Consider the following 26,860-nt stretch of genomic DNA (forward strand, 5'->3'; position numbering starts at 1 on the left):
TGACTCCAGCCATTTGGGAAAAAACACAAGCTGTAGTGAGTAATATGTAGATTAGGAATTACCAGATTAGAGATAGACATTATCATAATAACCTTGGCAAGAACTCTAAAAACCTGAAAAAGTGAATATGGTGAATACACACTGTGTGAATGGGGGAAAAGTGCCCTACTGGAAAAGAATGTTGAAAATTTATATTTCAACAAGTGGAAAAATTAGTGAGCTAATATTTAGTTTGATTAAAACCATTATTGGGGCTTCCTTGGTGGCACAGTGGTTGAGATTCCGCCTGCCGATGCAGGGGAAACAGGTTCGTGCCCCAGTCCAGGAAGATCCCACATGCCGCGGAGCGGCTGGGCCCGTGTGCCATGGCCGCTGAGCCTGCGCATCCAGAGCCTGTGCTCTGCAACGGGAGAGACCACAACAGTGAGAGGCCTGTGTACCGCAAAAAAAAAAAAAAAAAAAAAAAAAAAGACATTATTGAACTTGCTGCTTTCATTGCTAGAACTGGTCACAGTGATTGATAAAATAAATTGTTAATGGTGTAATGGAAATGGCTTCAAACAAAACAAAACAAAACAAAACACAACTGTGAAGCAGGCAAGTAGGTACAGTATTTAATTTCTGTAAGTTGGGTTACAAACTCAATAGCCATTTCAAGTATCTGAGAATCTACAGCTGCATAAAAACAATAGAAATTTAACTTGTACGCAGGCTTAATTCCTTTATTGTCTATCAAAGTGTTCTAAAGTTAATTGGGGAAAACAAAAGTAAAAGACAAAAATAAAGAAAACCATAAATGGAAGCTTAATCCTGTCAACAATTTAAGTATATCAGGGATCTATTCATTGTACATTTTCTTCATAAACAGTTTTGAAGAGTTTTAGATTTACAGAAAAATTGCAAAGATGATACAGCTCCCAAATACTCATCTCCCAGTTTCTCATGTTATTAACATAGCTAACATGGCATATTTGTTACAATTAATGTGCCAATATTGGTACATTATTATCAACTAAAGTCCATAGTTTATTCAGTTTTCCTAAATTTTCTGCTACTGTCCTTTTTCCATTCCAGGATCCCATCCAGAATTATACATTGCATTAAGTAGTCATGTCTCTTTAAGCTCCTCTAGACTGTGACAATTTCCCTGACTTTCCTTGTTAATGATGACCTTGACAGTTTTGAATACTGGTGTGGTATTCTGTAGAATGTCCCTCAGTTGGGATTTATCTGGTGTTTTTTTCTTGATTAGACTGGGGCTATATGTTTTTGAGTGGAAGACCATAGAGGCAAAGTGCCTGTTTCATCACATTTTATGAATTGTACATGATAGTACATTATTTAACTTATACAGTTAGTGTTTTGCATCATCTCACTTTCTGCTTAGGTTTCACTCTTCACCACTGAATCAGAGACCCACAATTTTTCAAGTGTTTGGTGCACGGAGGCTCAGGATATCCCGACAACATTCCTTCCATGCTCTTGAAGTCCATGGGATAATTTAAGATATGCTCTTTCCCAAATTACCACTTTTCACAAAGATTACTATCGTAACATTTCATTTTAATTTTTCAGTGTCTAATGGGGCAATTTTAGCTAAAGTATTAATAGAAAATAATAAGTAACTGTGTTCCCCTTCCCACAGTTACTAAATAGTAAATGAGTGCTGTGGTGATATTCCACTAATGATGAAAATTTCAGGAATCATGTCTATGATATCGTGATTTGTAATAAGAAATACATATATATTCGTATCTGTCCCTGGTTCCTGCCACAGAGATCCTAAAACCCTTGTGAATTCTTAAGTGATAAGAGCAGTAAGAACATCTTTTGTTTCAGTATTTGGCCTCTGACCCTGGTTCCTGACACAGAGCTCCTGAAACCCTTGTAATTTCCTGAGTGGTAAGATTGTCTTTTGTTCTAATGAGGCAACTCTGAGTGGACTCCTGGATGAGAGCTGGTCATCTAAAAGACCAAGGCATGATTAGAAGCTTGAAATTTTCAGCCTCGCCCTTGCCCCCATTCTCTTGAGAAGAGAAAAGGGTTGTAAATGGAGTTAATAATCAACCATGGCTATGTGATGAAGCCTCCATAGAAACTCAAACATGACCAGGTTGGTGAACATGTGGAGGTGCTGGGAGAGTGGTGTGCCTGGAAAGGGCATGGAAGCTCTGCACTCCTTCCCACATATCTTGCCCTATGCATCTCTTCCAAAGGGATGTTCAGTGTATCCTTTATCATACCCTTTAATAAACTGGTAAAGGTAAGTAAACATGTCACTGAGTTCTGTGAGCTGCTCTAGCAAATTAATGGAACCTAAGGGAGGAATCTCCAATCTGTAACTGGTCAGTGGGAAGCACAGGTAACACTCTGTGCTTACTACTGGTGTCTAAAGCTGGGGGTGGGGACAGTCTTGTAGGACTGAAAATTTAACTTATAGAATCCTATGCTATCTGGATATCTAGTGTCAGACTTGAGTTGAATTGTAGCACACCCAGCTGGTGTTGCATGCAGAGAAATGCTTGGTGTGGAAAAAAACCTCCACACATTTTGTGACTAGAAGTATCTGAAGTGAACTATTCTGTGTGAGTAGTAAAGGAGATACATAAGAAAGAGAAACACAGAAGGAGGTGGAAAACTGAGATTTTACCTTTTTTAATGACAAGTAGAAGACATTGAGCACCTAGACACACATAGAACAAATACAATACAATAGGTAAATATCCCTTATTTCTGGGGTTGGGGACAAAAATTGCTGGATTCTAACTTGTTTTACTTGTCTTGGAGTTGTGAAGAAGTGTAGATAAATTGATTATTATTTAATAGATTGGTGCTTTGAAGCTCAAGTTTATCTACTAGGGAATATTCACTAGACATTGTCAAGGGAGAAATGTTATTGAAGATTTATCTAATGAGAGAAAACTGTTGGCCCTTTTCTTAAGTCTTTTTAAATTTTACACCTAAACCAATTGGCTCTTTGATGCCATATATCTGGTAGTTACAAAAAATTATTACCAAACAATATACTCAATGTGTGAGAGGGAATTGATTTTTCATAAACTAAAGGAAAAAAAAAGTTGTGGCTTTCAATTTAGAATGCTTCTATAAGAACAGTTCAAATTTATAAAGCAAATTACCCTGCGATAGCCCAAGGTAAATTTTTTCCACTGCATTCTTTATTCATAGGAAGAGAAAAAAATCAATTACTAGATGACACATGTGAGTGCCTTTTAGGCACAAAGATGATAATGCTTGTCACTGTATATTTTTCTATGAAAGCATTCACGTGATCAAACACAATGAAACTAAGAGCCTAAGTCATACACTGCCCATTTCCAGTACTTAAAGTCATTGTCTTACATATTACAATACAGTTATATGCCTAGAAGGGAGCATTTGTTTAAAGGGTCAGCCAACGACTCTCCAAATAGCTTTAGTTTTACCTAGCTGTGTTCGGTAAGGTGTCAAGAAAGACTGTCTTACACACAAGTCTGTTTCTCAACCAGGAATGACACTGAAAGAATCTGAACTTTAAACATGAATTGTAAGGATACAAAGTACTTGTCTTGCCAGCCATCCAATTGGAGGAATTATCCAATCATCCTATTATTCTTGTCTGCAATGTGCTGCTGAGCAAGTGGAAAAATCCAGGAAATGTATTACTTAGAAAATCTTATTGTCTATGTCTCTGGTTAAAATAGTTCACGCTAGATTTTCCAACAAAATTGATTCTAGCAATTAGATTTGATAGGTAACCAAGGCAGAGTACTGAGATTCTTTGTTGGTTAATTTTATGTGCCAAGTTGGGTAGGTCATAGTACCAGAGATTTGGTCAAACACTGGTCTAGATGTTGTTGTCAAGGTCTTTTTTACATGAGATTAACTTTTAAATAAGAAAACTTTGTTAAAACAGATTATCCTCCACAATGTGTGGTGGGTCTCATACAAACAGTTGAAGGCCTTAAGAAACAACTCCTATCCTCCCTCTGAGGAAGAGGGAATTCTGTCAGCAGACCACATTCAGATTTGAACTATAACATCATTGCTTCCCTGGGTCTCCAGCTTGCCAGCATACCTTCAGATTTTGGACTTGCCAGCTTCCACAACTGTGTGAGCTAATTCCTTAAAATCAACCTCTCTGTCTCTGTCTCTGCCAGGCTCTGTCTGTCTGTCTCTGTCTCTCTTTCTGTCTCTGTCTCTCTCTCTCTCTCTATCTATCTATCTATCTACCTATCTATCTATCTATATGTACTTTTTTTTTTTCTGGAGAACCCTGATTAATACAGGTTTTAATTTTAAGCATATCTTAACTAAGATCTGTCATACAAGATCAGGCCTGATGAAGTGCTGTTTCATTCAGTATTCGGGTTCTGAGAGAAGTATATTCTTTTGACATGCAGGTGGTCTTAGCTAGAATTCTATCTGCCTCCAGTAATTGTTTAGTAGTTAAGTTCTAAAATCATACAAATCTAGGCCCAAATCCCAGTTTTTCCACTTGAAAGCTAGATTACCATGGGGCAATATTTAAGCCTCATTTTTCTTTCTTGTAAACTGGGGTTAATACAGGTATATTATAAGCAATCATGGCAATAAGTGACTTATGAACTTTGGCTGGAGAAGGGAACAACTAAAAGGACAAATAAAAAAGTGAAAAATATTTCCTCTGGAGTGACACCTATATATAATTCACCTTACTAGATTTTTACCTCTTTCCATTCAATGGGGAAGTGAAATAAAGAAAAATGAACTAGTCAACCCTCCTCTGTCCTTAGAGAAGGTGCCTCAGCCCTGAGACACTTGAAATCTAACCACCTGATGAAGTGAAGTTGTTAGTCACCTGAAGAACACAAGGGCCTCTCATCCCATTGGCACTGAGGCAATGCTTATGGGCATTTTCAAACACCTAACCTGATCATGGCCATCATATTATTACTAAAGTTTTATGCTTAGAACTTTATTAGTGAGGAAGATAGCAGTAAAGGAAAGAACTTAAAGAAACAAATATTTAGAGAGTGAGATAATGAGGCAGGGAAGGAAATAAGAAAGACAGGCTTGAAAGAGAGAATTGATAATTCGGTGGGTATTTAATGAGTGCCTATGAAGTGGAAAGCACTGTTCTAGTCACTGAAGATACAATCATGAGAAGAAAAATGGTTTCTGCTCTTCTGGTGCTAGTGATCTAATGATATGTAGGGGACAGGCAATAAAAAAGAATACACATACATTTATTAGAAAATGTCTGATAGTGATCAGTGAGGAAAATCCAACAAAGTAATATGATAGAGGCCGACTCTTTAGTATGTGTATTAAGATGTTTTTAGCTCCATATAATAGAAAACCCTGACTCAAATAAGTTCAAAATGAGAAATTTCATTATTTGACTTAACACCATATCTATCCTAAGGTGAGGATGTTTCAGATGTGGTACATCCAGGCTCTAACTTTGCTTCTCTGTTAATTCCCTTGGTTTTACCTACTATTGTTTATTGGCTTCATCCTCAGGCTGCTAGTAAGAAGACGGCTGCAATTTCATTGTCACATCTAAATACAGCAACATCCAGAGAAAGAAGAAGAGATGCCATATTTCAAGAAACAGAAAAATCTTCCTCGGGGACCTCCCAGCTGACTATTTTATTGGCCAAAATGAGGTCACATGTCCCTAATGAAACAATCACTGGTAAAGTGCATGAAGTTGCCATGAATAAATTAAACTAGAAGAAATAGATTTGGTTTAGTCAAATACGGAGCCAGTTTTGTTGTGATTTTTGTTAAATTAACATTTGTTACGTAAAGCCCTGGGGTACCAGTCGGTGAACCACCTGTTCAAAGAAGACTACAAGGGAAAATGAAATACAGAAGGTTATTACTATTCTAGAGATGTAGAGAGTACATCCTGAGGGTCCAAATGGGAAGGGCAGGACAGAGTACAGGCAGAAAGCAAGAAACAAGACCTGGGGCATTTGCCTTTGTTAGGGTCCATGGGTTGAATGCTTTTGGGGTTCCTGGACTAAGGCTAGATTGGTCAATTCAAATCAAAAAAGTGGGGTTTTGGTAAGTTCCACAGCGGTCTTACCTAAAGGGGACACAAGAGGAAGGAGTTGGGAGGCAGGAGTGACTGTTTTATCACCAGAGGTGTTGAGGAAGTCATATCAGGAACTTGCACTTACTTGTGACTCTGAAGGCCATTATTTAGGGCATGCACTAGTGAGTAAGACTAGTGTCAGTTCAAGGCCCCTGTAGGCTATTAGCGATGCAAAATGGGTGCTGAGGTAGTAATATCATGGAGTGGCTTAGCTAAATTCTCAGCAACCTTAGAAGGCCTCTTTGAGAAGACATTTGAGGTGAGATGAGATATGGATGATAAAAGAGGCAACAAAGGATGAATTGAGACTGGGAGGTAGAGATAATAAATATGGAGAAAACAACAAGAGTAGTTTTGTAGAAGTCAAAGAAGGAAAGAATATCAACAAAATGTGAATATTTGACTCTGTTAATTGTCAGAACTTTGTTACTGTTCTTTCACTTCAAGTGGACCTTAATGCTGCCCAACAACCATACCATATTAGTGTATTTTTTCTTCTACTCTTCTAGATGATTCACTCATCCTTGGTTGATAATATTGTTGCTTATTTTAATGAGAACATTGGAGCACCTCAAACAGAATTTTCACAAGCTCCTACCACAAATTACTATTTCCAACTGCCTGCATCTTGACCATATAGTCTTCCTTCTCTCTTGTTATAACCCTGGAGGTGCCTTCTTCGTTGTCTCTTTCCCTGGTTGTCTCTCGTAAAGTTTTAGCTGGTCTATGGTTTGGTGAATTTTCTCATGGAGGCAACAGAATTCTTACCATTAAAATCTGCATTACTTTCAACAAATTTCCTAGGCTTAAACATCCCCACAGTCCGTTCTAAATTTAGCCTGATAACTTGGGGTGAGCTTCAGAGTTTTCTGTTCTTACAACTTGTCTCTATCATTGTGCAAAATCTTTCTGCCATTGCTCCAGACCTTGTGACCATGACAGTGGCTCAATACTCTCAGGCTCCCCTACACCATTCACACCCAAAGTGGATGGTAGCTTCTGGTTTTCTCAGTTTGCCTCCTTAGAATGGCTCCATCTTATGAGTAATCTGAAGTGAAGGTAACTAGGCCCTAGTATCCTCAGTCTGCCATACCAGGAGAAGAGCTAGTACCCCATGAGTTAAGGCTGAGTAGAGAAAGAGATTCCCAGAATCAGTCTTGCCTGGAATGGAGCTTCTGCAACACAGATCTGGGAGGGGTAAGATATACTGGTAGCCCTCCCATCCATGGAAGACACTGAAACAATAGATTGGAAGTCAGTGGTGGGGAGGGAACCCTGTGTTCTTAGCTGATCCCAGCATGAGTGGACCTCCCATGATTCTAGAGAAAGGGAGTGGGCTGTGGCTCAAACGCCATATAGACATTCTGTTCTTACCAGATTTTCTTGGAAAAAAAAAGTGTATTATATGCCCTTGGAACAATTTCCAGAGACTTTAAATGGTTATTTATTTTTGTTTTTCAATAACTTTTACCACTTATGGTTGTTTTATTGGAGCAAGCTCCTCACACTACTATTCTAGAATCAATTTCCCTAAACCTTAATCTTGAAAATTGAAGAAATGTCAAATGAAACCAAAAGTTAATTCTTAAAAATACAAATAAAATAGGTAACTTTCTGTCTAAACTTAGTAAGCATAATAAAGAAAGTAAAATTATGTCATATAAGAAAAAAATGTAATCATGGATATGGAACTTATTTTAAAAAATTAATGTGGAATACTACTCAAATAATTTTAAAATCTGAAGGAAAAAAAATATTTCATTGCAAATATAAATTACCAAAGTTGACCAAAGAAATGATAAACTACCTAGACATAAAAGTAATCTTAGAAGACAGAAGAGAGGCAATTAAACACCAACCTATTTAAAAAGAAGTCCAGACTTAGATGTTTTCCTGTTCAACTATATAACTTTTAAGACACTTAAAACTCCTATAGTTTTCAAACTCATTCCATTTTGGGGGAAGAAGAAATTTTTCTCTACCTTTCTAGGTTCTTGTGGCTGGTCTAAGAGTTAAATTGACATGAGACAGATTAACAGGAGAAAATCAAACAAAAACTTAATAACATTGATACATGAGAGAGACTCAGGAAAACTGAGTAACTCACCAAAATGGCTGAAACTCTCACCTTAAATACCATCTTCAACTAAAGACAAAAGAGGATGTTGGCGGTAGTGGTTTGGAACTTCAAAGGGGAGGAAGGCAATTCACATGGAGATGAAAACGCAAATGTTTCCTGGGCCAAGCAGAGAAGGTGGGACACAGAGAAGAATTTTAACAAACAGACTTTGTAGGTTCCTCTATTTCTATATACCTAATTCATACTATAGTTATCTATGGTGATAGCTGCCTGCCTGGAACAGGTCCTCTATCTACATTCTTTTAGGCAGTTAGGGGGAAGGTCAAAGGTTCTTCCTGGGTCTTTTGCACCTTAAACCAATATACCATGATGACAGAGTATGTTCTACTCCACATATGCAAAATTGGGTTCTTTTTAGAAACTCTATCAATAGAATTCACTCTAACAATAAATTAAAAGGGAAAATATATGATTGTATCAATAGAAGCTGAAATTAAACATCCAACTCAAATAAAAATGTAGGTAAATAAAAATTAAAGGGAACTACAAAATATGGTAAATACATTTTGCAATAAAACTAACAGACATAAATAGTAATGAAATACTAATTTCCATTATTGTCAGAAAAAGACATATACATGCTCTCTTCACTAATATATGACATTCTTTTTGGAGATTTTATATAGTAGAATAAGATAATAAAATGAAACTTTCAGTATAAATCTTAAAAACTTAAAGTTGTTTCCAATAAATATTGAAAAAATGTTATTTCCAAAAATGTTCTGGAATTCCACAGACTCTTCTATGAACTAGTAAAAATATTAAGATAATTTGAAGGCATATTTGGAATCAAATTAAAAGGAAAAAAAAATTAAAGGTCAATAGCTTTTCTGCAGACCACTCAGATAAAGGTAGGGGGCTTCCCTGGTGGTGCAGTGGTTGCGAGTCTGCCTGCCAATGCAGGGGACACGGGTACGTGCCCCAGTCCGGGAAGATTCCACATGGCATGGAGTGGCTAGGCCCGTGAGCCATGGCCGCTGAACCTGAGTGTTGGGAGCCTGTGCTCTGCAACGGGAGAGGCCACAACAGTGAGAGACCCGCGTACCACAAAAAAAAAAAAAATCTTCCAAAAAACAAAAGCCCAGGGCGAGATGGCTTCACAGGTGAATCCTATCAAACATTTAGAGAAGAGCTAAGATCTATCCTTCTCAAACTCTTCCAAAACATGGTAGAAGAAGGAACACTCCCAAACTCATTCTATGAGGCCACCATCACCCTGCAACCCAAACCAGGAAATGATGTCACAAAAAAAGAAAAATACAGACCAATATCAATGATGAACACAGATGCAAAAAACCTCAACAAAATACTAGCAAACAGAATCCAACAGCACATTAAAAGGATCATACAGCATGATCAAATGGGGTTTATCACAGGAATGCAAGGATTCTTTAATATACACAAATCAATCAATGTGATACACCATATTAACAAATTGAGGGAGAGAAACCATATGATCCTCTCAACAGATGCAGAAAAATCTTCTGACAAAATTCAACACCCATTTATGATAAAAACCCTGCAGAAAGTAGTTATAGAGAGAACTTACCTCAACATAATAAAGGCCATATATGACAAACCCACAGCCAACATTGTTCTCAATGGTGAAAAAATGAAACCATTTCCAGTAAGATCAGGAGCAAGACAAGGTTGCCCACTCTCATCACTATTATCCAACATAGTTTTGGAAATTTTAGCCACAGCAATCAGAGGAGAAAAAGAAATAAAAGGAATCCAAATTGGGAAAGAAGAAGTAAAGCTGTCACTGTTTGCAGGTGACATGATACTATACATAGAGAATCCTAAAGACTCTACCAGAAAATTACTAGAGCTAATGAATGAATTTGGAAAGTAGCAGGATACAAAATTAATACACAGAAATCTCTGACATTCCAATACATTAATAATGAAAAATCTGAAAGAGAAATTAAGGAAACACTCCCATTTACCACTGCAAAAAAAAAAATAAAATATCTAGGAATAAACCTACCTAAGGAGACAAAAGACCTGTATGCAGAAAACTATAAGACACTGAAGAAAAAAATTAAAGCTGATACAACAGATGGAGAGATATACCATGTTCTTGGATTGGAAGAATCAACATTGTGAAAATGGCTACACCACCCAAAGCAATCTACAGATTCAATGCAATCCCTATCAAACTAGTAATGGCATTTTTCACAGAACTAGAACAAAAAATTTCTCCATTTGTATGGAAACACAAAAGACCCCAAATAGCAAAAGCAATGTTGAGAAAGAAAAACGGAGCTGGAGTTATCAGTCTCTCTGACTTCAGACTATACTACAAAGCTACAGTAATCAAGACAATATGGTACTGGTGCAAAATAGAAATATAGATCAATGGAACAGGATAGAAAGCCCAGAGATAAACCCATACACATATGGTCACCTTATGTTTGATAAAAGAGGCAAGAATATACAATGCAGAAAAGACCGCCTCTTCAATAGATGGTGCTGGGAAAACTGGACAGCTACATGTAAAATAAGGGAATTAGAACACTCCCTAACACCATACATGAAAATAAACTCAAAGTGGACCTCCTAGAGAAATGGAAATAAAAACAAAAATAAACAAGTGGGACCTAATGAAATTTAAAAGCTTTGCACAGCAAGGGAAACTGAAAACAAGACAAAAAGACAACCCTCAGAATGGGAGAAAATATTTACAAATGAAGCAACTGACAAAGTATTAGTCTCCAAAATATACAAGCAGCTCCTGCAGCTCAATATCAAGAAAACAAACAACCTAATCAAAAAATGGTCAGAAGACCTAAATAGACATTTCTCCAAAGAAGATATATAGATTGCCAACCAACACTTGAAAAGTGCTCGACATCACTAAACATTAGAGAAATGCAAATTAACACTACCATGAGGTATCACCTCACAGAGGTCAGAGTGGCCATCATCAAAAAATCTACAGGGCTTCCCTGGTGGCGCAGTGGTTGAGAGTCCACCTGCCGATGCAGGGGACGCGGGTTCATGCACCGGTCAGGGAGGATCCCACATGCTGCGGAGCGGCTGGGCCCATGAGCCATGGCCGCTGAGCCTGTGCATCCAGAGCCTGTGTTCCACAATGGGAGAAGCCACAACTGTGAGATGCCCGCGTACTGCAAAAAATAAAATCTACAAGCAATAAATGCTGGAGAGGGTGTGGAGAAAAGGAAACCCTCTTGCATTGTCGGTGGGAATATAAATTGATACAGCAACTATGGAGAACAGTATGGAAGTTGCTTAAAAAACTAAAAACTACCATATGACTCAGCAATCCCACTACTGGGCCTATACCCTGAGAAAATCATAATTCAAAAAGAATCATGTACCAAAATATTCATTGCAGCTGTATTTACAATAACCAGGACATGGAGCAACCTAAGTGTCCATTGCCAAATGAATTGATAAAGATGTGGCACATATATACAATGGAATATTACTCAGCCATAAAAAGAAATGAAATTGAGTTATTTGTTGTGAGGTGGATGGACCTAGAGACTGTCATACAGAGTGAAGTAAGTCAGAAAGAGAAAAACAAATGCCATATGCTAACACATAAATATGTAATCTTAAAAAAAGAAAAAAAAGTTTCTGAAGAACCTCAGGGCAGGACAGGAGTAAAGACGCAGATGCAAAGAATGGGCTTCAGGTCATGAGGAGGGGGAAGCCTAAGCTGGGACGATGTGAGAGAGTGGCATGGACATATACACACTACCAAATGTAAAATAGAGAGCTACTGGGTAGCAATCACATAGCACAGGGCGAGAAGCTCTGTTCTTTATGTCCATCTAGAGGGGTGGCATAGGGAGCGTGGGAGGGAGATGCAAGAGGGAGGAGATATGGGGATATATGTATATGTATAGCCGATAACATGTTATAAAGCAGAAACTAACACACCATTTTAAAGTAATTATACTCCAATAATGATGTTAAAAAAAAACTAAACTAAAAGCATATAGAACAAACTGTGAATTTTCCTTGAGATGTTTTAAGGGTTTTGACTTTTTAATGGCTGTTATTGGAGAAATAAATAAAATGCAAGTCATGTTCTGTTGGTTTCCCATTCATTTATGTGTTTGTATTGGAAGGTAAATACTCTAGGAAATGCCTAAATAATAAATCAATTTTTGTTTTAGTGTCATATGAATAGATGCAGAAAAAGAAAACCTTGTAAAGTTATGAATCTGTCAAATAAAGAATGAAAAATTAGATTTAAAAAATTATGTAATGAAACAAAAATAAATTTCTCCTCATCCTTTTACAATCAATTATTTTTACAAAGAAATATACGGCTCTGAAATGGAGTAATCATTATAGTAGATTCACTAAATATTGAAGTCCATGATGTGGGGTGTGGCAATGGTAGCAAAAATACCTCATGTGAAGAAATTTGAAAGCATACTAACCTGTTCAGAAACTAATGTTGTAATGTGCATAAGTTTAGAATTCTAACATTCTGTAATTTCCCAATTTTAGATATATGTGCTTGAAGTGCATTCTACTGAAGTCAACAGTCTTGCCTCTCAGCTTTGGCAGGAAACAAGGGGGCTCAAAATTATTGAATATAAGTAGCTAGAATAACAGTTGAGGATTGAGTCTAGCTTGGACAGAGTAGAACCAGTTCAAAATATTTTGGCTCTTCGTTTGCCCTCAATACTGCTTGCATTTTCATTACAGACCACTGTCACGGGAAGTCTAGGATTTATATTCTGATATATGTGGGAATTGGATGGAGGATAATGTTAGTGAATTATAGAACAAATTGAAATCTACTTTCTTCAGCAAGTATTATTCAAAAGGCTCTTGATTTAGGTATAGACACTGTTGTACCTTTATCATAAGATAACAAAAAAACACTGTAGAAATAGCACTTTTATTTTTCTCCCAGTTCTCTCTTTCTTAAGCACTGCACTATCAGAGAAATGTTGCTTCTTTTGCTTTACTGTTTTTTTCCCCCCACTGTGACAAATACTTCATGCAGGTCATTTAAACTTCCTGTGTACAGGAGCAAAAGTAAGAGAAAAAGAAAAAACATTATAATTTTTTGTACTAAATGCAAACCTTAAATTAAGCTCAAGAGAGTTCTAACTTTTGAATTTAAAAAAGCCTTTAAAATGTCTCACAACATGTGTAAGACTATGAGGAAAATTTAGCGGATAACACTTAGTGGATATTTCATGATATTAAGGAATTATTCATTTTAAGTTTGATGATTCCATTGTGGTTATATTTTTAAAAGTCTTAACTTGCAGAGGCATATACTTAAGTATGAAATAATTATGTAATTTTCTTCAAAATAATCTCAGTTATGGGTGGGGCAGGGGACTTGTTGTATGTAGTGATTCAGCAAGTTAGGACATGAATTGTTGATGAATAATTTGAACAGTTGAATAGTTTTTAAGTTTAGTGGTGAGATCATGTGGCTTCATTAGAAAATCCTCTACTTTGCATAGGTTTGAAACTTCTCATAATGAAAAAAAGTATAATCATACAAAATTAATTGATTCATTTATTACTGGCTTTTAAAGGAAATATTTTTGTTGTAAATTTTGAATGGATTAGTATAATTTGAAGCGAAGCTCTAATACATTAAAATATCCTGCTCCTTTGACATCCAGGGCCTTCCTAAGCTATTCAAACCTTGGATTTCCAATATCTTCTTTGAACACTAGGTAGAATTTTTTTAGAGACTCTTGAATCTCCTAGCAGTATTTCCTCAGGAGAGAAGAAAACAAACATATGTGTTCCGTTTTCATCAGGAACTTCACAATACATTTAAAATGTTAGAAGTTTGGGTGACAGAATTGTAGAAATTAAAAGTATCACAACAATCACAAATCAACAGTAGTTATAAAATAATCATTACTACAGTATAATATTGACTCAGAAGGTACACAATATCATCAGCATTGATCACTCTATTGACTTTTGTGTTCACTTTAGTTAAATCATTACAGCTTTTTACTGACTTGACCTTACCCTTTTATACACTCAAGAGGCAAATTTCACTAGTGTTTCATGGAGTAAAAGATTTTCATCTGACAACAGCTTGGTATTTGCTGTATTTCTTCCTTCTTATGTTGTATCTTACAACTGCTCAGCTCAATATTTCTTCTGACAGATTTTGCCATGAAATACATATTCTCAGTTGTAACAAAAATAAAATTTACACTTTGGAAAATATTTGGCAACACATTGGGAAGGGGTTACGGCACATGTGACTTGTTGAGAATCCATATCTTGATGGAATTCAATATAATCTGTTCATTATAGAGGTCCTGTAGGTGTTTTCTAAGGTACCTAAGAGCACCAAATTGGCTATTTTTCATTTAGTGTGACTGATCAGTCATAGAAGTAGAACTTCGTGAAAAATATTAGGAAGGCATAGTAACATTGAATTGTGTCTGAGAGTGCTATGAGGATAAACCATAATCTCGAAGATATTTTACCCATATATATGTACCTAGATAAAATCCAGGGAAAAAATTTCATTCTAAAATCATAGAAAAGGTGTATTTTTATATGGCTGTGCTTGTCAGAACACTAAATTCTCTTATCAGATCCATCCAGATTGCTCTTCATATCATGCTGTGGCTACCTGGCATTAGTACATCTGTGATTTTGAGTATTACTTTCCCTGAAAATTTCCTACTGCTTTCCCGAAAGAAAGATTTGTGAGTGAAGTAATAAATTATTAATGCTACATGTCATAAAGTAAAATATATTCTTTTTCAGATTTTGATTCACTAATCAAGAATAAATGAATGCATCTGAATTATTCAAAGAAACTAAAATTATACAAATTATACTCAAATTGAATATTTTGAATATTCTATTCAAAATGTAACAAAAGGGATCACTCTTCACATTAACCTATACTTTTACAAGGTACCAGTCAGGTTCTTACATGAAACATTTAACAGTGCATTCTTTATGAATTAAAATGAAAAGAATGTCTTATAAATTGGAAATCTTGCATCAAATGCAGAGTAGAAAGTCAGTTATCTTGACATTAAAAGGTTACTGTGCTAGGTTGAACCTCAAGAGGTCAGATTCCAAAGCATCCCATTCCATACCTTTAGTCACACTTCAATCAATATTGCCATGACAATGTAATAACTCTCTGTATTAAGTGATATTTATTACTTCTTGGTGGTTTACAATGACTACTTAAAAACTGGCCTTCTGAAAATGCTACATATTAACAACAATGCTTTGATTCAGTCTGTCACACTTATGAAAGACCAGAGCTACATTAATTTATAGGAATCTAGGATTAGAGGTAACCTACTTTTATGATGTGTAGTCTTTTTTGTTTTTGCCCCAGGCCCTCAGTCTATGGAATGGATATGTTAAGTGTATTTTAATGGAGCTTATGTTGTTATTAGTTAATTGCTTAATCTGTTTTAGTTACAAAATTATTCCACTGTATTGAAGACAAAAATAACATCAGAATTATAGGCTTTTTGTGTTATAGTAAAATAGAGGGTTACTGTGGAGATTAAATTATTTGAATAATGCAAATCATATTGCTTGACAACAAATAATAGTAGCTAGTGCTGTTATAATTATAATTCACTCATCTACATTTACACAAAACAGTTCTGCCATCCTTTAAAAGGTCTATTATCTGCAGCTTACAGGACAGGCTTATACTATTTCTTCCATGATAAGAATCCCATTTCTGTAAAGATTCTGTCTCTATTTTCATTATTTCTTTCAAATTTGTAAACAACACTTTCTTTCACAGCAAATTCTGCAAACCTACACAAATTTTACAAAGTTATTCAAAATTAGAAAATATCTTGGAGTGCCTAGGCTCACATCTATAATCGAAGAAGTTATTGAAATACCTGTGGGCATAATCTTCTATTTCTCTTTCAGGTAGACAAGTTCCACACCATCATGTGTGCTCTTTCTATGTACTCAACCTTTCTGGAGTTCTTCAGTGCCTACTGTTACCTTTTCTACTAGATAAAAGCGTTTTAGAAAAAAAATATGTGACTGAAAATGTGAAATTGATTGAAAGACTGAACACTGACAAGTAAATTTCCCATTTGCTCTCCCTCTCCTAAAAAAGAATTGTTACCTCCCAAAGTCTGTCTTCCAGATACAATCAGTTTTTCTAATCAAAATAAATTGAACTATCCCAGAGTGAAATTTTCCAAGTTCTAACATGTGGGCATCCACAAACATAATGACCAAATCTCAGTCCAATAAAAGAAAGCTCTCACTAAGCTCATCAGTAAGCAAGTCCCATCAACCTATACATAGCTTCAAAATAGTTTTAGTTCCTGATTCTTACCTTTGGAATAGATTCTGACTTTTGAGGAAAACTGGACTATAAGTCATCAATTAAAATAACAAGGGAATGATGTCAGCAAGATGGCAAAGTAGGAAGGCCTAGTCCTCGTTCCCCAACAGAAACACCAATTTAACAATAACATATGGACCAAAATACCTTTATGAGAGGTCTAAAATTCAGTTAGGAAGTTGTAGTACTCCAGATGAGCACAAAACAAAGAACAGCCACATTGAAATGAGAAAGAAGAGTAGTTTTATTTAACTTGAGCCAGCCCTTTCCTCAAGTTGCACATAGAGACAACCTTGGCCTGCAACTTCTCCAATCAGGGAAAAGATAGAATGGAACATGCCTCAAATATCTTGGTGCTTACATGCATTGCTGGAGAAGTTGGTTTCTGTCTTGCCTCATATGTAGTCCTGGTAAAACTGGCATAGTTCAGATGCCAGGGGGAAGTTAAGAAAAAAAGAAATGGGGCAGACAGCCTGCTGTGGCTGGCACTGCTCTGTGAGATTGCAATCAAGTAAAGAACCTGAAACTTCTCCCCTTAGAGGGAGGAGAGGAGTAGAGAATGCGTCCAACATTCTGGTCTTTCACTAAGCTGCCCAAGAGGCTCATTTCTGTCACCCCTCACAAAGGACCCTGGTGGAACCAACTTAGGTTTATCGAGGCAATTAATAAGAAGGAAGAGTGAAGGGTGGCTTGCTGTTCCCAGCACCACTCTGCAAAATTGGGAAAAGGGGCCGATCTTAAGACTCCTCCACAAGGAAGGAGAGAGGGAAGTAGAGCATGCCTCTAATGTCCTAGCCTACAGTATAGCAGTCAGACACCAGAAGGACAGAGGAGCAGGAGATTATAGAGTCTTGAAAAAGAAAGAAAGAAAGAAAGAAAGAAACCAGTAAATCACTCTAATTCACAATCTACATGCACAAGTTCAAGGAAGATACATTCATAGAAAAGGTTTGAGTGGCTCCCAGAATGCCTAGCCAGGCTGATTGGTGAAGGTCTTTCCTTGTCAAAGCCAGTCTGTAAAGACTGGAAGAGGCAGCAGTTTCTTCAAATGTACAGACATCAAAGCAGAGCTACAAGGAACACAAAGAATCAGGGAAACATGATACAATAAAGGAACAACAACAGCAAAAATGTTTAGTAATGGACCCTAAAGAAATGGAAATCTATGAATCATCTGACAAAGAATTCAAAATAATCATCTTTTTTTTTTAATTTATTTTTTTTTTATTTTTGGCTGTGCTGGGTCTTCGCTTCTCTGCGAGGGCTTTCTCTAGTTGCGGCAAGCGGGGACCACTCTTCATCGCAGTGCGCGGGTCTCTCACTATCGTGGTCTCTCCTGTTGCGGAGCACAGGCTCCAGACGCGCAGGCTCAGTAGTTGTGGTGCACAGACCTAGTTGCTCCGCGGCATGTGGGATCCTCCCAGACCAGGGCTCGAACCACTGTCCCCTGCATTGGCAGGCAGATTCTCAACCACTGCGCCACCAGATAAGCCCCCTGGCAGGAGTTCTTTAGACCCAACCAAGTTGTCAATTACTTGCCGCGCAGTCTTAATTTGGATGTTCGGTGGTCGTCTGGGTGGATCTTTTCAAGTCCAAAGAGATAGAGCAATAGGAGAATGAGAAAGACTGAGGGGGAAAAGCCTTGGCCTCAGTGTGCTTCTTAGCGGCCAGAGAAGTGGTCTCTGCCAGATCCTGCAGGCGACGTCAGCTGCCACTTAACGGGCTACTTGAATCTCCATGGCTCAGAATAAGTCCCAGCCACCCTTCAGAGGGGAGCCATAGCCCAATAGGCAGATGGAGATTATGGCCTTTGAGGCCCCGCATTGGGTGCCAGAAAAGATGTTGCAGGAAAGAGAGTGGGGTGCGAGAGGATGGTCACATCCCAAGTCATGTCTGAGTCCCTGGGATGGCCACCAAGTGTGTGTTCTTGGCTTTGTGCAGGCAAGAATTCAAGAGCAAGACATAGTAAAGTGAAGGAAGTTTTATTCAGGGAGATACACACTCCATAGACAGAGTGTGGGCCATCTTGGAAGGCAAGAGGCCCAAAATAATCATCTTAAAGAAGTTCAGTGAGTTATAAGAGAACACAGATACACAACTAAACAAAATTAAAAAAGCAATACATGAATAAAATAAGAATATCAGCAAAGAGAAACTACTAAAAAGAACTGAACAAAAATTCTGGAACTGAAATATATAATAACTGAACTGCAAAACTCACTAGAGGGTTTCAACAACACACTTGATCAAGCAGAAAAAAGAATCAGTGAACTTGAATATAATCCCACTTCTGCGTATATATCCAAAATAATTAAAATCAGGATCTGAAAGACATATCTGCACTCCCATGTTCATTGAAGCATTATTCACAATATCCAAGATATGGAAATAATCTAAATGTCTGTCAACAGATGAATGGATAAGGAAAATGTGACATATACATACAATAGAATATTATTCAGCTTTCTGAAACTCCTGGATCTGAGACAAGGGTAGTTCATTACCCACAGCAATAGCAGTAGCAAGAGTATCATATTTTGCACTGGTTTTCTGAGCCTCAGTTCCCACAGGGTGATACAAAAAAAGCCATCTGAAACCTGCATACACAATGAGATGTATTATAGATGATAAACTTTGAGTTTACGGAGCTCAAATCTTTTATTGGGTGTTAAGTATGCCTGCTCTTTTCTCTGGAGGGAGACACTACCAAGGCTCTTCTTTCTGCAAACATCCTTGATAAGCTAGTTCAGAACAAGAAACAGTACTTCCCTCACAAGAGATGTAGAAATTCAAGAGGCCCATTGAAAATCTCCCAACAGTGACTATTTTAAATTTAATAAAATTCTAAAATTCTGTTCATAAATTGCACTAGTCACTTTTGAAGAATTCCATAGCCATATGTGGCTAAAGGCTACCATACTGAACAATGAAAACACAGAACATTTCTATTAATAAAGAAAATGCTATTGGATAGAGTGGCTCCATTTCATACAATAGCAATAATAATGAATAATAATAATAGTAGTAGTAGGTAATATTTGTTAAGCATCCACAATGTGCCAAGCACTTTAAATGCATTATCCCATTTAATGCTAACATTAGCCCTAAAAATTAGAAGTTGTTATCCCCACTTTGTAGATGAGGAAACCATGCCTTAGAAACGTAGAACAATTTACCTACCTAAGCTCATACTTGTGGTTATTGTCAGAGACTGAACCATACTTAACTACTCTCTTATGTTACTTTCCTTAGATTCCTATAGCAGATAATATTTTCCAACAACTGCAACAATATTTACAGTCCCACAGGCTCTTCCACATTTTCACAAACAACTCTATCAAGAGATAGAAACTATATTCCCTCCTCTTGAACTTGAGTGGGTCTTTCTTACTGGCCTGATGGAAGTGATATTACATATAGTGTAAGTAATGTTACTGTATATGAGGTTCATGAATAGGTTATATTCTTGATAAGAGTTCATATCATTGACAACACAATAGAGCTTCTACCTGTTTTCCTCATGGGACAGTAACTACCAGAAGTCAGCTGCCAGGCTATAAGGAAGCCCAAGCCACATTGAGAATCCTTGTCAAGATACATCAGCTGACAGCCATCACTGAGGTCCCAGGCAGCAGCCAACATCAACTGCCACACATGTGAGTGAGGAAGCCTTCTAAATGACTCCAGCCCCTGTCATCAACTGATTGTAACCTGGGAGGCCCACAAAAGAATTGTCTACCTGATCCAAATCAACCCTCAGAACCATAAGTGATGATAATAATAGAATTGTCTACCTGATCCAAATCAACCCTCTGAACCATAAGTGATGATAATAATAACAATAATTAATAATATATTAATGCTCTTTTGTATCATTAAGCTGTTATTAGCAATAGATAGTTGAAACAATGCACCTTCAAACTGATTATGTAAAGAGCTTTATTTTAGTCAATTAGTTAATATTTATATGCTTTATTTGTGCATTGATGCATTAGTAGAAATAAATGAACATATAAGTGGGTTATTCCTTCTACATTCTGCCCGACCTTTTGTAGAACTAGATTTGAAAAGGAAAATTAAAATAAAATTTTTGCTTATATGAAAAAATAAAACTATTGACAAAGATGAATTTTGTCCAAAGCAAAATTGTTTCTTAAGTAGCTCTTCACATTTTGTTAGATATTGCCATATTTGAATTTCATACCCTAGATTTCTTTCATTTATTTATTCTGGTTGCTACATAAGTTGCCTTACTTGATTTTTTTCCAAAAATATGAAAAAAATTAATTAAAGCAAATATATTTAATCCTTTTCTCTGAAAAAATACAAACTATTATACTAATGATAACATTCAAAAGATCATGAAAAATAGTCAACGAAGACATACGACTTTATTTATCATATCCTTATAATCTAGATTCAATCTTTGCATTGCCATATACTCATCATACATCTAGGAAAGATCATATGAATTTTTGTAGAATTTACAATTTTGTAGATTTATATTTATTTTTGTTGTTGCAGTAATAACACAATATAAGATCTACTGTCTTAACAAAAATTTAAGTGCACAATAACATATTGTTAACTATAGACACTATGTTGTACAGCAGATCTCTAGAACTCATTCATCTTGTATAACTGTAACTTTAAACCCATTGAGCAACAAAATTCCCCATTTCCCCTTACCCCAGTTCTCACAGATTTATTTTAAGTAAGCCTAAGATTTTCCAGAGATTATTTTTATTTAGAGGTAAAAATTGCTTACAATCAAACTTTGAAAATGGATATTCCCTTCTTTCCAGCTTGATCAATTCTTGAGGAACTGGCAATACTCTCATAATAAAACAGGTTAGAAACTTTATATGCTATTGCTTTAAAATCATCTCAAGGAGTTACAATGTCCGTTCTCGGCAGCATCATTTGTCCTGAAGCATAGAGGAAGGACAAGGAATCAGGAGCTAACAGGCTGGAGGACACTGGAGTTACATTTAGAGATTCTTGTTTGTTTTTTTGGTGTAGTTTATTCACTATGGCTTAAGGCGCAAGCAAGCATTCACCACTCACTACTCTCATTATTTTCAAGGCTGTTTAGTAGACAATAACAAATACTAAGCAAATAAATCTTTTGAACCATTTAAACCTAGTTCTGAAGTTTTAGGTAACAAAAGCTTACAGAGTTGACCCTAGGTGTTTATTTCTATATCTACATATATTTTTCCATCCGTCTTTATTTACATATAAAACTGGGAGAACACCCGCCATACCTGAGGTATTCTCTGAACAGGGAAAAGAAAAGCAAAAGTATTTGGCATGAGAAGGCAGTCCCATCTAAGAATTTGAATTGGGTATATTTAAAATAACTGTAATCTCAAATCTGCTGCAGTTTTGCATGGTTTAAGGTTAATACCTCAAGAGACAAAATTTTGTTTTGCAGAATGTCCTAATACACTTAGTTTCTTAACTGTAGGCCTCAGAGTTTACTCTGCATTGTGAACAGCAGCTATAAAATGTTCTACTCCTGTAGAAGACAGCAAAGCACGTGGAAATATTTCTGTACACCTATATTTATCCTGGGAATGAATCAGAATAGTTATATGAAGTAACTTAGAGAGACGGGTCCCTTAGAAAGCGTCCCATCTCTTAGACTCCTAGTAGCAGCCCTTCTAAATAAGAAAGCTACAGAAACTGCACGATGAGACTTCTCAAAATTGTCTCATTTGGGGAACTTTATTCCCAGTCACATAGCAAGAGGAGGCCTGTATACTCCTGACCTTTACTCCTCCTGGAATAGACATACAGCAGTTCACACCAAACCACACACATACACTTGCCGGAAAATGACTCAACCTGCCCTCTTGTTTAGTTAGCCATCTACAGACATTTATAACTATTTGTGGAAAAGCCTCCAGGCTTGCAAGGAATAATGTGCAGTCCCATCACTACCTGAGCGAAGCAAATACCCTTAAAGCTTCCACCTGCCCTAGTCGGCCCATTCTATTCATTCCCAAGTGTATAAGGGAAGAGATTTCATCTACTGTTCATCTGTTTCAGGGAAGAATGTGAAAAATAAATTTATATACATTTGGAAGGACTCACACCCATTAACAACACCGATTCACTTAGACCAGAAGTAGCAAACTCATCAGAAAACAATCGGGAAATGTAACTATGTGAAGCCCTTTGGGTGGAAAATATTAAGTGATTATGGGGACTCCAGTGAACATGAAAGTAAATCCACTGTACCAAACTATAGGCCCCCAGTTTATGGCTTATTGATCTGGAATAGAATACAAAATTAAAATCACTGGATATATCAGTATATTAGTTCAAAAGAGAAAATTCAAATTGTCAATTCAGGTCAAATGGATCAACATGTTAAGAGGCTTCAACCTGTTAAGAGGCTTCATAGAAAAAAAAAAAAGGAGAGAACTTTGAAAAAAATCTTTTGAAATATACTTTAAAAAAGAGTGCAGACTTCCACATAAAAAGAATAATTTCTCAGTGTTCTAGGATGTTTAAATTGCCAAAAATTATATGAAGAGATGCATTCAGTTGCAGAATAGATACTGGCAAAAGCATATCTAGCTCTAGATCTATCTATCTATCTGGTATTTTTTAAACAGAAAATGTGCATTGTCTTCAAATGTTTATGGCACATTTCAAATAGTGATCATCTATATAAGTCACAAAGAAAATTACTTTTTTCCAAACATTTGCTAAGTGCTTTTCACATATTTAATCCTCAAAAGGACCCTGTAAGCTTAATACTATCATTCTCTGTATTTTAGAGATAAGGAAGAAATACTTTCCCAAGAACACAGAGTTAATAAATAGTGGAACTGGTTATGAACTCTGCCAATCAGCTAAATTTGTGAAAAATTGTCAAAGACCTACTCCCCAAACCGGAATTGTGGGACTAGATTAAAGTGAATATAAATTCTACCAAACTTTTAGGTAATAAATAATTCATGTTATTTAAACCAGCTCATAGCATAGAGACAGAAGGAAACCACCAGAATTCATTTATGAATCTAGAGTAATGCTGATAATAAAACATGATAAATTTAGAAAAAAATTAACAATAACCTTGTCTCACTTATGAATAAAAGTTCCTTCTTTATTTGATATATATTTGACTGTCTATGATGTGCAAGGCTCTATGCTAGGAACCAAATGAAAATTAACTAATGTAATATTAACCAGATAATGATATAGAAATTTCCACATCTAGCTTGTTCACTACTTTAATACCAAATGTGGTGCCTGACACATGTTAGAAATTCAAATATTTATTGAATTAATAGCTTAATGAAAGTGTAGGAATAGTTAAGCAATTTATGGAAAAAAATTAGGACTTTCACTAAAATATAGCAAAACTTATTTTAAATCTCAAAGGTTCAAGAGTTTTGAACTTAAGTAGAAAAATTGATAAATGCAACAGAGTCCAGAAGCAAAATAAAACATAAATAAGAATTTATATAGAAAAGGTAATATTTCAGGTAATTGGAGAGAAAGGATGAATTACTCAATAAATTATGTTAGAATAATTAACCATTTGGAAAAAGAATACAGTGAAATATTTAGCTTATATCACCATTTCCAGAAATAGATTCCAGATGGTGGAAAGACCTAAATGTAAACCAAAAGAATAATTTTAAAAATTGTTAAAGTTTTAAAAGAAAATATTAGAGGATATGTACATAAACATGATTCAAAGATTAAAAATTTTAAAAAGAAATTCAGGCAAGTTTGAATGCAGAATTATTTTTTAATCTATGTGAAAGAAGACACTATAAACAAATTTAGAGAATAAGTAGCAAATTGGGAAATTTACAAATATATGTGACAAACAAGAGACGTGTCTATAATATATGAGAATCTATAAACCAGTAAAACATGAATACCTCATTTAAAATAAGTAAACACAAGAATTAACAAAAGAATTGTAAATTGTTCACAAACATAAGAAAAGAAACATCAAATTTACTAATCAAACAGATGCAAATCAAAACAAGTTCTCTTCACTTTTTCAAAGATTTAAAATATAAAAAAAAATTTAGTGTTAGCAAAAGCATATTTATACAATGTTGGTACAAGCATAAATTTTTGGAGCATATTCAGAACCATAGAAATATTAATTAAAATGTAAATTCCACAAAACCATTGAATTATAAAATCCATTTGTCCATTTTTTTTCTGAGCAAGCATTTGTACAAATGCAAATAATATTCAGAGACAATATTTTAATAAAATATTGGAAGCAATAAAAATGCCTATCTATTTCAACGTCTGAATTATGTAATTCTACATAATGGACCACTCTGCAACTATAAAGCAGAATATCATTATAAGATATCCAGTTTAAATTTGTAAGTACAAATTCAAGTTACAGAAAATAATAGTATAGAATGATAAGTTTTTAGAAACATAAATTATTTAGAATATTTACATTGTTTTCACTGTTGTTTTTTAACTTATGAAGTATTTCCAAAATATAGTAGAAAAAACAGAGAATGAGATAATACTCCAATTACCTACCACCTATATTTAATGTTTACTTCTAAAATACTTTTTAGTAAACAAAATGTTATAGTTACAGTTGAAACTCACTTATGCCTTGCCATTGACCACCCCCACTCACCACCTTTCCCTTCTTATTTTAAGAAGTATTATCCAAAAGTTGTCGTTATTCCTATTCATGTTTTTTTTACGTGTCCATAAAATGTAATGTACTGTGCTTTTAAATTTTACATAAATGATATTATATTAGTTATCTTAGCTGTATGTCAAATTACCCTACAACTTAGTGACTTAAAAGAACAAACATTTATTATCTCACAGTTTCTGTGGATAAGGAATCTAGGCGTGGCTTGACTGGGTGCCTCTGTCTCAAGGTCTCGCATAAGCCTGCAATCAAGATATTGGTCATAGGGGATTTCCTGGTGGCGCAGTGGTTCAGAGTCCACCTGCCGATGCAGGGGACATGGGTTCGTGCCCCAGTCTGGGAAGATCCCACATGCCGCAGAGCGGCTGGGCCCATGAGCCATGGCCGCTGAGCCTGCGTGTCCGGAGCCTGTGCTCTGCAATGGGAGAGGCCACAGCAGTGAGAGGCCTGCGTACCGCAAAAAAAAAAAAAAAAAAAAAGATATTGGTCATAGCTGCAGTGTCACCTAACAGCTCAACAGAGGGAAAATCTGCCTTCAAGTTCATTCACATGGTTGTTAGTAGAATCCTGTTCCTTTTGAGTTGTTGAACTGAGGGTCGCAGTTCCTCACTGGTCATTGACCAGAAGCCTCCTGTATTAGTCAAGGTTTTTCAGAGAAACAGAAACTATAGGATAGATAGATAGAGATAGATAGAAATATGAGGACATTTATTATAGAAATTGGCTCACATGATTATGGACCACAAAGTCCCATGATCTGCTCTCTGCAAGCTGGAGAACAGGAGAGTGAGTGCTGTAATTCAGTCCACGTATGAAGGCGTGGGAACCAGGGAAGCCAATATTGTAAGTCCCAGGCTGAGTTCAAATGCTTGAGAACCAAGAGTGCATATGTCTGAGGGCAGAAGATGAATGTCTTAGCTCAAGCAAGGAAAACAAATTGTCCCTTCTTCCACTTTTTTGTTTTATTCAAGCCCTCAGTGGATTACGTGATACCCACTCACATTGGTGAGGGCACTCTTCTTTACTCAGTTTGCTGATTCAAATGCTAATCTCTTCCAGAAACACAATCACAGATACACCCAGAAATAATATTTTACCAGCTATCTGGGCTTCTCTTAGTCCCCTCATGTTAGCACATAAAATTAACCATCATACCCTCCCTATGTTTCTTGACCCATGGACTTCCAAATAGGGCAGCTCACAACATGGAAGCTGACTTCCATTGGAGCTCCCAAGTAAGAGAGCAAGAGAGTGCAGCCAAGACCAAAGCCAGAGTCTTTCCTATTCATTAGAAGCAAGTTATTAATTTCAGCCCACACTCATGTGGAAAGGATTACACAAGGACATAAATATCAGGAGGTGGGAATCATTAGAGGTGATTCCAGTGGCTGCCTACCACCTTTGCTATCATACAAAGCATTCTTTTCTGCAACATTTTTTGGTTATCATGCTTTGTAGATTTATCCATGTCAATCCATCATTTAATCATTTTCAGTATTATATAGTACAATTTATGTAATGATTTTCATCATGTTAAGAGTCTAACATAGTTTTAACATTTTACACTCTTATCAGAATTGTATGAGAATATATATTTCCTTCAACTTTGACTTTCTACATTTCTGTATTATTTTCACTTAG

The sequence above is a fragment of the Stenella coeruleoalba genome (genome assembly GCF_951394435.1).
Source record: "Stenella coeruleoalba genome assembly, chromosome: X".
NCBI classification, from domain to species: Eukaryota; Metazoa; Chordata; class Mammalia; order Artiodactyla; family Delphinidae; genus Stenella; species Stenella coeruleoalba.